The sequence below is a fragment of the Polyodon spathula genome, chromosome 24 (genome assembly GCF_017654505.1).
Source record: "Polyodon spathula isolate WHYD16114869_AA chromosome 24, ASM1765450v1, whole genome shotgun sequence".
Taxonomy (NCBI): domain Eukaryota; kingdom Metazoa; phylum Chordata; class Actinopteri; order Acipenseriformes; family Polyodontidae; genus Polyodon; species Polyodon spathula.
Genome location: NC_054557.1, coordinates 22016588 through 22031563, shown reverse-complemented (window position 1 = coordinate 22031563; position 14976 = coordinate 22016588). Strand labels below are relative to the sequence as shown.

General features: G+C 35.9%; 2 long non-coding RNA genes across 2 annotated transcripts; both read right to left on the bottom strand.

Moving 5' to 3' along the window:
* Positions 1-5147: 5147 nt before the first annotated feature.
* On the bottom strand, positions 5148-7203 carry LOC121298763. The gene is made up of 3 exons (XR_005947321.1): positions 7159-7203; positions 6658-6699; positions 5148-5189 (listed from the first exon to the last, which is right to left on the bottom strand). It is a non-coding gene; the product is annotated as an uncharacterized LOC121298763 (long non-coding RNA).
* Positions 7204-9490: 2287 nt separating this feature from the next.
* Positions 9491-12125, bottom strand: LOC121298757. The gene is made up of 7 exons (XR_005947315.1): positions 12081-12125; positions 11109-11150; positions 10981-11022; positions 10694-10735; positions 9954-9995; positions 9820-9861; positions 9491-9532 (listed from the first exon to the last, which is right to left on the bottom strand). It is a non-coding gene; the product is annotated as an uncharacterized LOC121298757 (long non-coding RNA).
* Positions 12126-14976: the final 2851 nt, after the last annotated feature.

Genomic DNA, 14976 nt, shown 5'->3' with positions numbered 1-14976 from the left:
AAAACTGCACATTTTAGATTGGCCTTTTATTGTCCCCAGCACAAGGTGCACCTGTGTAATGATCATGCTGTTTAATAAGCTTCTTGATATGCCACACCTGTCAGGTGGATGGATTATCTTGGCAAAGGAGAAATGCTCACTAACAGGGATGTAAACAAATTTGTGCACAAAATTTGAGAGAAATAAGCTTTTTGTGCATATGGAAAATTTCTGGGATCTTTTATTTCAGCTCATGAAACATGGGACCGACACTTTACATGTTGCGTTTATATTTTTGTTCAGTGTGTATATATATAAATTATTATCATATGAAAATACACAGCAAATTGAAGTAACTAACACACTGTCAATAGAGCTGATTTTAATGACAGTCTCGTTGTAGTTACTTATATACCAGGTGTGGCCAAACTAGGTGTAAATCTAGGTAACATATTGTGGCTTGATAAAACTGGTGCAAAAGAAGAAAGAATAATAAACATGAGAAATAAAAAGGGAGTAAAATAAACACATTGTTTGCTTTCTTATGTCCATTCATGTTTACTGTTGTTACACTCAACGTCTGCGTATTGCGCTCACTTTCAGTTGAAGCTCTGGGATGTTTATCTTGGTTTTCAAGGCCAGGGTAAATTTTTCTTTTTATATTTACTGTTTCGTACAACGATAAGTGTGCCTTCTCTGCAACAAAACTCTTGCACACTTCAAGGGAAGCAACCTGAAACACCACTTTGAAAGTAATCACGATAGTTTTTCATCTGTATATCCTCCTGGATCCAAATTAAGGAAGAAAAAGGTAACCTCTTTAAAATCACATCTCAGCAGCCAGCAGATGCTGCTATTGGCATTTATTAAAAAAGCTGATGTAACAACTGAAGCGATGTTTGCTGTTGTGTGGAATATTGCTCGTGTCAATCATCCTTATTCTGAAGGAGAAATTATAAAAAAAGAACATTGCAGAAGTGGTGGCAATTTTGAATCCCGATAATAAAAAGCTTCAAAAGCCAGTAAGCCAAATTCCATCTTCACGTCACACAACAGAAAGGCACATCTCACTGATCACTGCTGAAGTTGCAACCATTATGAAAAATGACTTGTGCAATTCACAGGCATTCAGCTTAGTGCTTGACAAGTCCACAGACTTACAAGTCAAACTTCAGCTAGCAATATTTGTTCGCTATGTTTCATCTGATATGGACGTAAAAGAAGAAATGTTGGATTTGGTAGCTTTAAAAGAAACAACCCGCAGTCAAGGACGCTGGAACTAGGGGTGCTGGTGGTGCGGTAGCCCCCCCTTGGCTCTGCATGGCTTCCATCATATGCAGGGGTTATAGTTTTGTTCAATGGCTTTCAGCACCCCCACTTTAAAAATTGTTCCAGTACCACATTAATAATGCACTGGACAGCGCATCGGAAAATTCTGGTGTATCCCTTGACAAACTTGTCAGTGTTGCTAACGATGGTGTGCCTGCAATGGTAGGAAAACACATTAATCTCGTCTGACCCATGAAAAGTGATCCCAGGTTTCCTGACTTTCTGCTTGTTCATTGCATCAACATCTTGTGGGCAAATATTTCAAAGATGAAAATGTTATGAAGGCAGTCTTGAAAATTGTTAATTTCATCTGCACAAATTTGAAAACTCACAGACTGTTCAAAAATTTTATTGAAGAGCTTGATCTTGAAGATAAACCTGACAATCTTTCCAAATTGTGCGTGCTGAGGTGGATATCAGCAACATCTGGAACCAATCAAGGCATTCCTTGAAGAAAAAAGTCATATCCACAACTGAAGGACCCACAGTGGCTTGAAGACCTCACGTATCTCACCCATGTCATGCAGCACCTGCAATGTCTGAACTTGGCACTACAGGGGCAGAATAAGCTCATTCCTGACCTTACTCAGACTCTCTTTAGCTTCCAGAACAAGCTGAAGCTTCTTCAAAGGGATGTTAAATAGAGAGACTTTAACCACTTTCCTTGCCTTAAGAATATGGAAAGTTTCAACAAAATGAAAGTAGGAGAGCAGAGACACAAGGAATACAGCAGCAAATTGCAAGGACTTGTCATGGAAGTTTACACCTCAAACTCCTGTAAGACAGAGACTCAGTAGAACAAACAAGATTGAGTAAACAAGTTTAATAGTTTGCAAACTCAAGAGCACACTCAACACAAGCAGGTGTTTAGGAATACCAAGCTATGCTTTGACTTCGCAGAGTCAGTAAGCATAATATATACCTTGTAACCTGCAGTTATTGTGAACCAATCACAGAAGCTTAACTCAGTATTCGTGGATAGCAACAACTTGGAAGATTAAGATGAGACCAATCATAACCAACAATAACAACTTATTTAAATTGCAAGCACCCTAAAATTATACTTATTCTAAGTCGGTGTTTCTGTGAACTGTCACGGATGCAGCTTGCGGTTGCTAAATAAAGAGAACTTCCTCTTTCTAGCTAGTAGTCAGTATCTTTCCATCCCTTATATGGGCCACCTGCCCTGCAGCAAGAAAGAGGAAGTATGTACAATAACAACTACCAATAATAATACATTATTATTATATTACACCTAAATCTTATAACCCGTAATAGCATTTAAACCTGAGCATGGAAACCCTAAACAATCATAGCAGTAGCACCATTGTAATTTGCCCACCACAGACTGCTGGGAGATTTTTGTGGCAGATGTGAAGATTTGAAAAAGTTGAAACCATGCTTTGCTTTTCTTGTAAATCCCTTCATGGTTGATGTGGTAAATGATTGTAAGAGACACATCGGCTGTGGAAGTGGGACTACTGGAACACCAGGATGATGAAGGTCTAAAAAATGGTGCACAAATCAGAGCCTGTATTTAAGTTTTGGAAACAACTTCAAGGATCAAAGTATCCTCAACTCAAAAAAACTGCATGAGTCGCTCTTCTCAGTTATGAAGTTTGTTAAATCAAAACACAGTGCGGTCCTGACTGATCAACATCTAAAGTACAGTACAGCTCCTCTGTACTGCCGTGACAACATACCAACCTAGTTGGTAGGATGGAAACCCACTAGGTGTCCATCAAAATGGTATGATTAGTACAATATTGTTAAAAAAAAAACTAACAAAAAAAAAGTGGTTTATAGGCGCATGATAGAGAATGTGAATGTGCTCCTGCCAGTCTACAGTGAAAATTATGTTTTGAATGGTACTAATCACGTTTGAAATAAGCACAGTGCATTTGTCATAGCCCTCATCTCTGTTGGGTTTCTGTTTTTTGGTGTTTTCTGACGACTTTTATCCAGTCCTTTATCAGGCTTTAAATCGTTTGAATGCTACTGTTTCGCTCTGATTTCAAAGCAGAATGAAGAAAAGGACTGCAAAGAAAAGCGTAGCATTTTAACAACTGTCTTGAAAAGTCATCGGAAAACACCAACAACTAGAAGCCCTCTCTGTCAAGAAAGCGCTCATACGAATCAAACAGAGAAAAAAAAGAAAGGTGCCACTGCAGACTAGCTGTCATTAAAAAGCTGCTCACATAGTCATGGTTTTCATTGCTGTGCTGGGGTTGGTTATATTAACAATTGTGTGAGGAATAATCAGTTAATAAATCATTGTTTACATTTAGTTTTAGCTGATCTTGGTTTTATGCCTTCATAGAAAATCTTATAAATCTGTCAAAATGCTTTTTGGTCCAATGTTACTGTTTCGGCCATAATATGATTTTGGTTTGAGGCTTGGACACCCCTGTTATAAACGGTTAAACACACAAGCAAAAGCCACAATTAAACCTTATTCCCACCGTGAATCTGTTTTCCCACCAAAGGAAGTAAAATATTACGAAATGTAATCCTTTTTTTTAAAGAAAATGTCAGAAGTTTGGTGTGTTTATAATAGAGAACAATAGTAAAATGCCCTGAACACCGATGCCGACAATGGTATCTCATGGCTCGGAGCACTTCTCCTCCTCTTCCTCATCCTTGTGGAAAATCTCTCCATCTTGTCTTCTCCAGTGCATGTTAACGACTTCCGTCGGAAACTTCTTGGAGAGGTGCTCCCAAATCTGAAACAATAACCACAAGAAACACATGAAAGAATGCAACATCAATATATCTACCTATATATCTAACCCTAACCCTAACCCTAACCCTATATAGCTATCACTCTATCTACTATAGCCAAAGCAGAGTCAAACGATTTGGGCAATACCTTCAATGGTCTTATGAAAATGAGATCAGCTAATTAGTTTGACACAAAGTCCAGTGCACAGAGAATTCTCAGTTTGTATTTCTGAAAGGCAGCATCACCCACCTGTTCTAAAATGGCTTCGCTCACTTTGGGGTCTTCAAGATTCATTCCTCTTGGTGCAATAAATTTTACCCTTCCGATTGTCATCTTATCTGTGCAGACAAACAGAAGAGTTCACACACATTATATAAACACAATATAAAACAATAGGACCTTGTCTGAGTCAACAACAGGACCTTGTCTTCTGTCAGTGCTTGTTCTCATCCCGTATCATTGTGGAATATAGTGGTACGATTAAGAGTAATACAATAATAAGCACATGCTACTGTTGCCTATGTGGAGCCAAATAAATAATTTCAATGTATCAGCATTTCTTTAATGTTTTATATGGTGATCAGAAATGCTTGTTTTGCTTGGTTATCGGTGAACTACAGATAAACCCTGATTACTGTTAGCAGTTCTGCTCAGGACTTTTTGGGTCTACAGATGCATTGTTGAGGGACGAGTGTTGCTGAATAGTTGCACACAACACTCATACAGCTCTACAAACTGCACATGCCATGAGAGCGCAGTGGAAGAGGGGTCTAAGTGTTCAGGATCGCAAAGTAAAGAAAGGCTTCAAGAGTAATTCCTAGGAAAGCCATATTCCTGCAATGGGTTGTTATTCAAACTGATTCCACTCCATACCTTTAGATGCCGCTGTAGAAGACGAGTCAGAGGAGGCTGGATCTGTAATGAAATCAATAAAATAAAATAATGAATAAAAAAATAACATTAAATAATTAAATCAATAAATAAGTATAAAAAAAATGTACAGAAGGTTTGTGTGAAGGGTTTGGATCACCAGGGCAATGCAGCATTCAGTCTGAATGAGAAACTCACCCTTAAATGAAACAGTTAAAATAAACTGCACTCCACAAACTGCACTTACCTTGAGAGACCGGAGTGGAGGGGGGGCTTGAGGATTCTGCTTCTGTTAAAAGAAAAAGAGAAAAAAAGAAAGTTGAGATCAAGACATTAGGTAGGCTCAAAACAAACTTAAAGGGACATTATGTCATCAAAAATAAAAACCGAAAACGAAGAGCCATAACTATAAACAATCAAACCATAATAACCACTAACAACAGCGTGTAATGAAAGAAAGATAATGCAGAAAGGTGATTTTTTTTAAATCGTTTGTGCTATTATAAATTGAACAATAATGAAAATAGATACACAATATTTTTAAGGCTCGTGGCCTGAAAGCTGTTGTCTTTATGTGCAACCATTTTAACAAATGTATTGTTCCCATGTGCAAACCAATATCTCTGCATGTGTGCAAGCAAAATTGTATAATACATAGTTTTGATTAGAAAACTATATATATATATATATGATATATATATATAATCATATCTATGTATATAATATCATAGGGCTTAATACAGCAGTTTGATTGCATGGTGTGTGTGTGTGTGTGTGTGTGTGTGTGTGTGTGTGTGTGTGTGTGTGTGTGTGTGTGTGTATCAAAAGATGCAATCAAAATATTTATTATACACCACTAAATAACTACAATATTAGAATATAGTAAGAAATTATTAGTTTAACTTGTTATTTACAATAGTCTTATCTCACAATCAGAGAGCAAGTGAAACATAGCAATCGAAACAATTTAATAAAAACAAAAGCTGCCTTTTTTAATGAATATAAATAATTGTGATTGTGGCGTGGAAAATACAGCACTGCGAGCTAAAGAAATACCACATGGATAAATCGAATAAACGCTTTTCTAAAATTCCAACCCAAAACCACAGCGTCTTTCACACACCCTGCAGTGCAGTTCCTAACTGGAGCCCAGTGCTGTAACCATGCACAATACACAGAGACAATTGTCTTGCTAAGCTGGTTACAAAATGTTAAACTATATTTTTACAACGTTTAAAAAAAAAAACATGTTAAAATTCCTACTCCGTCCAAAAAAATATTTTATTTAAATTATGACAACACAAGTCCTTTTTCTTGACACAGTGAAACAAAATTAATCACAATTCCTCTTTACTTTTCCCTATACAACCCTCTTGAATCGAATGAACTGAAGCACTGACTCTGTACTCTTCTTCCCCACACTGACTGGCTGCCCACAGACCACAGGGGGAGGAGTGGTTGCAATGAGAGACCAATTCTCATTGATTTCAAACACTTTGTTTGCAATGAATACTGCCTAATATTTGTAAAAATGAAAGACACTATTCGGCCATTAATAATATTATAAAGAAGACCATTATTCATGCATATTCTAATACGAGTTTGGGAACACCCCTAATTATAGATATGAACTTATATTTAAAATAGTTATGAATTCCAGGCAATTGTGCCTACAATTGTTTATAATGTTTATAACAGAGATCAACAGTAAAATACCCTGAACCTGCAATGGGTTCTTATTCAAACTGAACTGATACCTTTAGAGGCCGGTGAAGAAAGCAGCTCAGAGGGGGTTGGATCTGTTAGAAAATAATTAAATCAATAAAATAATGAATCAATAAGAAGTGTAAAGAAAGACAGTGTGAAGGATTTGGATCTGTAAGAGAAATAAAATAAGTAATAATACAATTAAATAATTGATGAAATTTCAGTGTACCATTTGTAATTCAGTAACATGACAGAATTGGTCAGGGGTCTGAATACTTTTGCAAGGCACTGTGTGTGTGTGTGTGTGTGTGTGTGTGTGTGTGTGTGTGTGTGTGTGTGTGTATATATATATATATATATATATATATATATAATATACAATATATAAGTTTGGTGTGTTTAAATAAACAATAATTAAATAATAATAAAAAAATAATCAATAAGAAATAAAATATTTAAATCAATCAATAAATAAAATAATTGAGCACTTTATAACAAGGCCACACTGCTGCTGTGGTTATGAATCACACTGAACTGATTCCACTCCATACCTCTAGCGACTGGTGTTGAAGGAGGGCTTGAAGTTTTGAGATCTTCAAGAAAATTAAAAACAAAATGTGTTTCAATGATACTGTGAGCGTGCTGCTGGCAATGAGAGGCAACATTTCAGTCTTAATGAGAAACTCACCGTTAAATTAAACAGTTACTAAAAAAAACTGCACTCTACAAACTGCATTCCACAAACTGCACTCCACACACTGCACTCCACAAACTGCACTCCACACACTGCACTCCACACACTGCACTCCACACACTGCACTCCACACACTGCACTCCACAAACTGCACTAACTTGGGAGACCATAGTAGAGGGGGGGCTTGAGGATTCTGCTAGTGTAAAAAGAAAATGACAAAAAAGAAAGTTTCTAACAAAGCCAGATTCCTGCTGTGGGTTCTGAATCACACTGAATTATTACACTTCATACCTTGAGAGACCGGAGTGGAAGGAGCGCTTGAGGATTCTGCTTCTGTAAAAGGAAAATGAAAAAAGTTCAGATCAAAAGCTGTCAAACTCCTTTGACTTTAGGATCCTGTGCAAATAAGAATGTTCTCTATCTGCAGTATGTCTGCACCTGTCTGCCTGATATGCAAACCTGGTTTCTTGTTTATAAAGTTCTGCAGCATCAATACTTTACAAATCATTGCATTACTGCTTTCTGGCGCCATCTATAGGACTTCATAGTAACCTGCAAATTGGACTTCATAAAATCCTAATCAATACATTTGCTGCTATGAAAATGTGAAAAGTGCCCAACTTTGTTCGTGATCACGCTGTATATATTTTTGAAAAGTTGTAATAATCTGTTGTAGTCACTTTAATATAAAATTAAAACACACACTCCAAAACCCCAATTAAACCGTAATCCCACTCTCAATCTATTTTCCCTCATACCATCTACCAATGGAAATAAAATACTGAGAAATCAAATTGCTTTAATATATATATATATATATATATATATATATATATAATATATATCTATATATATGATATATATTGAAGGAGGGCTTGATAAATTATTAAATAAAATAATAAAAAATATATGAAAATATAATAATAAATCAATCAATAAATAAAAAATAATCAGTAAACTTTATAAGAATTTAAATAATTATTGAATGTGACGAGGAATCACCTGAACAATTACACTCCATGAACATGATAGCGCACTGGTGTCTACAGGAGGGCTGAACCCACAAGATCTTCAAGCAAGAACTTTCAAAACACACATGTGTTTCAATCCAATTTTTTCAAGAAAATTAAAAACAAAATGTGTTTCAATGATACTGTGAGCGTGCTGCTGGCAATGAGAGGCAACATTTCAGTCTTAATGAGAAACTCACCGTTAAATTAAACAGTTACTAAAAAAAACTGCACTCTACAAACTGCATTCCATAAACTGCACTCCACAAACTGCATTCCACAAACTGCACTCCACACACTGCACTCCACACACTGCACTCCACAAACTGCACTTGCACTTACCTTGGGAGACCATAGTAGAGGGGGGGCTTGAGGATTCTGCTTCTGTTAAAAGAAAATGACAAAAAAGAAAGTTTCTAACAAAGCCAGATTCCTGCTGTGGGTTTTGAATCACACTGAATTATTACACTTCATACCTTGAGAGACCGTAGTGGAAGGAGCGCTTGAGGATTCTGCTTCTGTAAAAGGAAAATGAAAAAAGTTCAGATCAAAAGCTGTCAAACTCCTTTGACTTTAGGATCCTGTGCAAATAAGAATGTTCTCTATCTGCAGTATGTCTGCACCTGTCTGCCTGATATGCAAACCTGGTTTCTTGTTTATAAAGTTCTGCAGCATCAATACTTTACAAATCATTGCATTACTGCTTTCTGGCGCCATCTATAGGACTTCATAGTAACCTGCAAATTGGACATTCATAAAATCCTAATCAATACATTTGCTGCTATGAAAATGGGAAAGTGGCCAACTTTGTTTGTGATCACGCTGTATATATTTTTGAAAAGTTGTAATAATCTGTTGTAGTCACTTTAATATAAAATTAAAACACACACTCCAAAACCCCAATTAAACCGTAATCCCACTCTCAATCTATTTTCCCTCATACCATCTACCAATGGAAATAAAATACTGAGAAATTGCAAATAATATTATATATATATATATATATATATATATATAAGTTTGGTGTGTTTATAAACAATAATTAAATAATAATAAAAAAATAATCAATAAGAAATAAAATATTTAAATCAATCAATAAATAAAATAATTGAGCACTTTATAACAAGGCCACACTGCTGCTGTGGTTATGAATCACACTGAACTGATTCCACTCCATTCCTCTAGCGACTGGTGTTGAAGGAGGGCTTGAAGTTTTGAGATCTTCAAGAAAATTAAAAACAAAATGTGTTTCAATGATACTGTGAGCGTGCTGCTGGCAATGAGAGGCAACATTTCAGTCTTAATGAGAAACTCACCGTTAAATTAAACAGTTACTAAAAAAAACTGCACTCTACAAACTGCATTCCATAAACTGCACTCCACAAACTGCACTCCACAAACTGCACTCCACAAACTGCACTCCACAAACTGCACTCCACACACTGCACTCCACAAACTGCACTCCACACACTGCACTCCACACACTGCACTCCACACACTGCACTTACCTTGGGAGACCATAGTAGAGAGGGGGCTTGAGGATTCTGCTTCTGTTAAAAGAAAATGACAAAAAAGAAAGTTTCTAACAAAGCCAGATTCCTGCTGTGGGTTTTGAATCACACTGAATTATTACACTTCATACCTTGAGAGACCGTAGTGGAAGGAGCGCTTGAGGATTCTGCTTCTGTAAAAGGAAAATGAAAAAAGTTCAGATCAAAAGCTGTCAAACTCCTTTGACTTTAGGATCCTGTGCAAATAAGAATGTTCTCTATCTGCAGTATGTCTGCACCTGTCTGCCTGATATGCAAACCTGGTTTCTTGTTTATAAAGTTCTGCAGCATCAATACTTTACAAATCATTGCATTATTGCTTTCTGGCGCCATCTATAGGACTTCATAGTAACCTGCAAATTGGACATTCATAAAATCCTAATCAATACATTTGCTGCTATGAAAATGGGAAAGTGGCCAACTTTGTTTGTGATCACGCTGTATATATTTTTGAAAAGTTGTAATAATCTGTTGTAGTCACTTTAATATAAAATTAAAACACACACTCCAAAACCCCAATTAAACCGTAATCCCACTCTCAATCTATTTTCCCTCATACCATCTACCAATGGAAATAAAATACTGAGAAATCAAATTGCTTTAATATATATATATATATATATATATATATATATATATATATATATATATATATATATATATATATATATATTTGGTGTGTTTATAAACAATAATTAAATAATAATAAAAAAATAATCAATAAGAAATAAAATATTTAAATCAATCAATAAATAAAATAATTGAGCACTTTATAACAAGGCCACACTGCTGCTGTGGTTATGAATCACACTAAACTGATTCCACTCCATACCTCTAGCGACTGGTGTTGAAGGAGGGCTTGAAGTTTTGAGATCTTCAAGAAAATTAAAAACAAAATGTGTTTCAATGATACTGTGAGCGTGCTGCTGGCAATGAGAGGCAACATTTCAGTCTTAATGAGAAACTCACCGTTAAATTAAACAGTTACTAAAAAAAACTGCACTCTACAAACTGCATTCCATAAACTGCACTCCACAAACTGCACTCCACAAACTGCACTCCACAAACTGCACTCCACACACTGCACTCCACACACTGCACTCCACAAACTGCACTTACCTTGGGAGACCATAGTAGAGGGGGGGCTTGAGGATTCTGCTTCTGTTAAAAGAAAATGACAAAAAAGAAAGTTTCTAACAAAGCCAGATTCCTGCTGTGGGTTCACACTGAATTATTACACTTCATACCTTGAGAGACCGGAGTGGAAGGAGCGCTTGAGGATTCTGCTTCTGTAAAAGGAAAATGAAAAAAGTTCAGATCAAAAGCTGTCAAACTCCTTTGACTTTAGGATCCTGTGCAAATAAGAATGTTCTCTATCTGCAGTATGTCTGCACCTGTCTGCCTGATATGCAAACCTGGTTTCTTGTTTATAAAGTTCTGCAGCATCAATACTTTACAAATCATTGCATTACTGCTTTCTGGCGCCATCTATAGGACTTCATAGTAACCTGCAAATTGGACTTCATAAAATCCTAATCAATACATTTGCTGCTATGAAAATGGGAAAGTGGCCAACTTTGTTCGTGATCACGCTGTATATATTTTTGAAAAGTTGTAATAATCTGTTGTAGTCACTTTAATATAAAATTAAAACGCACACACAAAAGCCTTAATATAAATTAATGATTTTTTTTAGAGTTGTATATACTTGAATTATTATCAAATGAAAATACACAGAAAATTGTAATAACTAAATACACACCATCAATACATCCAATTTTAATGACAGTAGTTTTGTTATTATTGCTAATATAAAATTAAACACACACTCCAAAACCCCAATTAAACCTTAATCCCACTCTCAATCTATTTTCCCTCATACCATCTACCAATGGAAATAAAATACTGAGAAATCAAATTGCTTTAATATATATATATATATATATATATATATATATATATATATATATATATATATATATATATATATATATATATATATATATATATATATATATTAAAGTTTTTAGGGGTTATAATATGCTATATATATATATATAATATATATATATTATACAATAATTAAATAATAATAAAAAAATAATCAATAAGAAATAAAATATTTAAATCAATCAATAAATAAAATAATTGAGCACTTTATAACAAGGCCACACTGCTGCTGTGGTTATGAATCACACTGAACTGATTCCACTCCATACCTCTAGCGACTGGTGTTGAAGGAGGGCTTGAAGTTTTGAGATCTTCAAGAAAATTGAAAACAAAATGTGTTTCAATGATACTGTGAGCGTGCTGCTAGCAATGAGAGGCAACATTTCAGTCTTAATGAGAAACTCACCGTTAAATTAAACATTTGAAACAAACTTCACTCCACAAACTGCACTCCACAAACTGCACTCCACAAACTGCACTTACCTTGAGAGACCGTAGTGGAGGGAGTGCTTGAGGATTCTGCTTCTGTTAAAAGAAAATGACAAAAAGAAAGTTTCTAACTAAGCCAGATTCCTGCTGTGGGTTTTGAATCACACTGAATTATTACACTTCATACCTTGAGAGACCAGAGTGATAGGGAGGCTTGTGGGTTCTGGATCTATAAAAAAAAAAAACACAGTTTTGGTATTTCCTGTTTCAAGTGTATTGTTCAAAGGAATTTTAACACTAGAATGACCAAGGCAGTTATTTTGATTTTGGAATTTCTATTTAAATTGTGGTGCGTGTGTTTGGAGTTGTGCTTTCCTGACTTTTCCTAAATATTTGTACTAATTACCCTGACAAAGAAAGAATCGTGTAGCTGCAAAAATTAGCAAGATAAAATAGTCATACCTATTCTGACCAGGAGCGCTCAAATTGACCACTACATATAAAACATATTATAACAATTAAATGTTGCAGTATTATTTGTGTTTATCAGTCAGGACTTGCAGCCATGTATTGAGAATATATTAGTCTTCATTCCTCAAGTGAGCGGTCTGTTGACATTGCTATTGTTTCAATGAGCCTCCTGACAGCCCATCAATCAGCCTTGACAGCTGACAGGCCAGGCTGTCTGTGGGATTGTTACTTGGCCAAAAACAACCAACAAATATCTTAACAGAACGCTGAGAGAGACAGAGGTAGATGGCTTCAAAATACAAATAGACTTTTATATTTGTGTGAAAAGACATACAATAATTCATGTGAGATAAATGTGAAAAGAATGTAGTTGGCACGAAACTGTCACAAATATTATTTTTTCACACATATCTACAAACGTTACCTGTGATCATATTTTGATACAGATCAATATGAGTAAGTGTTCCATTTTGTGGGTACCTCTATCTAGAATTAAACAAATCAATACAGTAAAGTCTCTGTGAAAATGGAAGGTTTCCTTCACAGGGCTAACACAGTCCTTTGTATAAAAGTATCATGCTTTTGACTTGCATATGGCGTTTGTTTATTATATGCATGTGTGACAGAGATCGAATGATTCTTGGTGTAAGATCTCCCTCCCGACCTGCGAGGGCGCTGTTTAAAGGGAACAGAGTACCCTGGACTAAATGGCACGACAGTTTATTCCCAGGGTTAGGTGGAAGTCGGCCATCTAGAAACTGGGCAGAGCTACAGTACACAAACTCATTGACCCGGATGGGAAACCGAGTGGCATCCACAGATTGGAGGAGCGGATGCTCTTGTTGACCAAGGGTTCATGGTTGATATTATAAAAAGAGGACATAGTAATGTGATCTTTGTGAATGGTAATATTAAATGACCAGAAGGAGAACCTGTGTTGTGAAACTGGAGTGTTTTGTTTGTCATTAATAACACTGTTTGTAATTATTTGGATGGCTAACACGATCCGAAGCTGTCGCCAAAGGCCAACACTAAACCCGGACCAACAACACTTTGTTTGCACTAAAGAACTGTATTCATCACGAGCACTTGAGCACACATTATAGACTGGTGCTTGTGTTATATGTGGGTGAATGAAAAATGGGACGTATTATTTCAGGGCAAACCCATGGATTGCAAATAAACAATACAGACCTCTTTGTTGCTTCATTACCATTGCTATTATTTACTGTTGTTTAGTCATTGGATTTAAAAATCATTGAACAACATTGCACCTGGATTATAATTGTCTGTTCATTGATCACTACTGCATTACCTTCACCTTCACATTGTTAACCACTTTTCCACAGCATCTCAGCACTAACGATTATACAGTTTGAAAAATAAAGCCGCAAGCTTGTGGAAATTTAAACAATTTAAACGAATGGCTTTATTTTTCAAAGTTTATCATCGTATGTGAATATATGAATATGCATTAGCTTCAGCTCCAAAAGCACTTTACTTTTAAACAATGGACTGTATTCACTCATAGATAAAAATCTTGTCTTTATGAATGGCTTTTTTTTTTTGACTGCATCATCAATAGTACCATGTTAGTATCTGGTGAATAAGCATGAGTTCTGGGGGTAGAACGTACACAACTGAAAGTCGCAGATGTTTATTTTAGCTGTTAAACAAATGAGCTTTACTTTTGATGAATAGCAAAAATAAGTATTTTTCATGGATAAGAAAATACAGTTTTGTTTACATTTACATCTAAGAAGAGTTGTCAGGCTGATATGTAAATGTTTTCAATAACACCTGTTTCTTTAAATGTCCACATACCCCTGAAGAAGAGACTTTGGAGGTGCATTTAAAAAACAGGTGTTAGTTAGCCTTCGATGCTTCACTCCATTTCTTACTTGGCACGGAATGACCACATTGAAGTAGAAACACACAGATGATTGTTTTCATGGATAGGATTTTACTCCATCCCTGCCACATACATAGGGGGTCAAAGCTGGCTTTGCGCAATTGTAAATGGGTGGCTCAAATAATAAGAATTTTTTAATCTGATGGACTCTAGGACAGCTCAGGACTAAGTTGCAAACACACCTATAATGACAGGGCTGGTTTCTGGTTCTTCAGATCTCTAGGCTACACCCTGCCCTGCTCTGGGGGGTCAGACAGCTACCGTAGGATCAGATCTAGTGGGGTAAAAAAAAACTGAGCTGAACAAGAACACAGACTGAACAGGGAGCCTTACCATCAAAGCAGAAGAAGGGG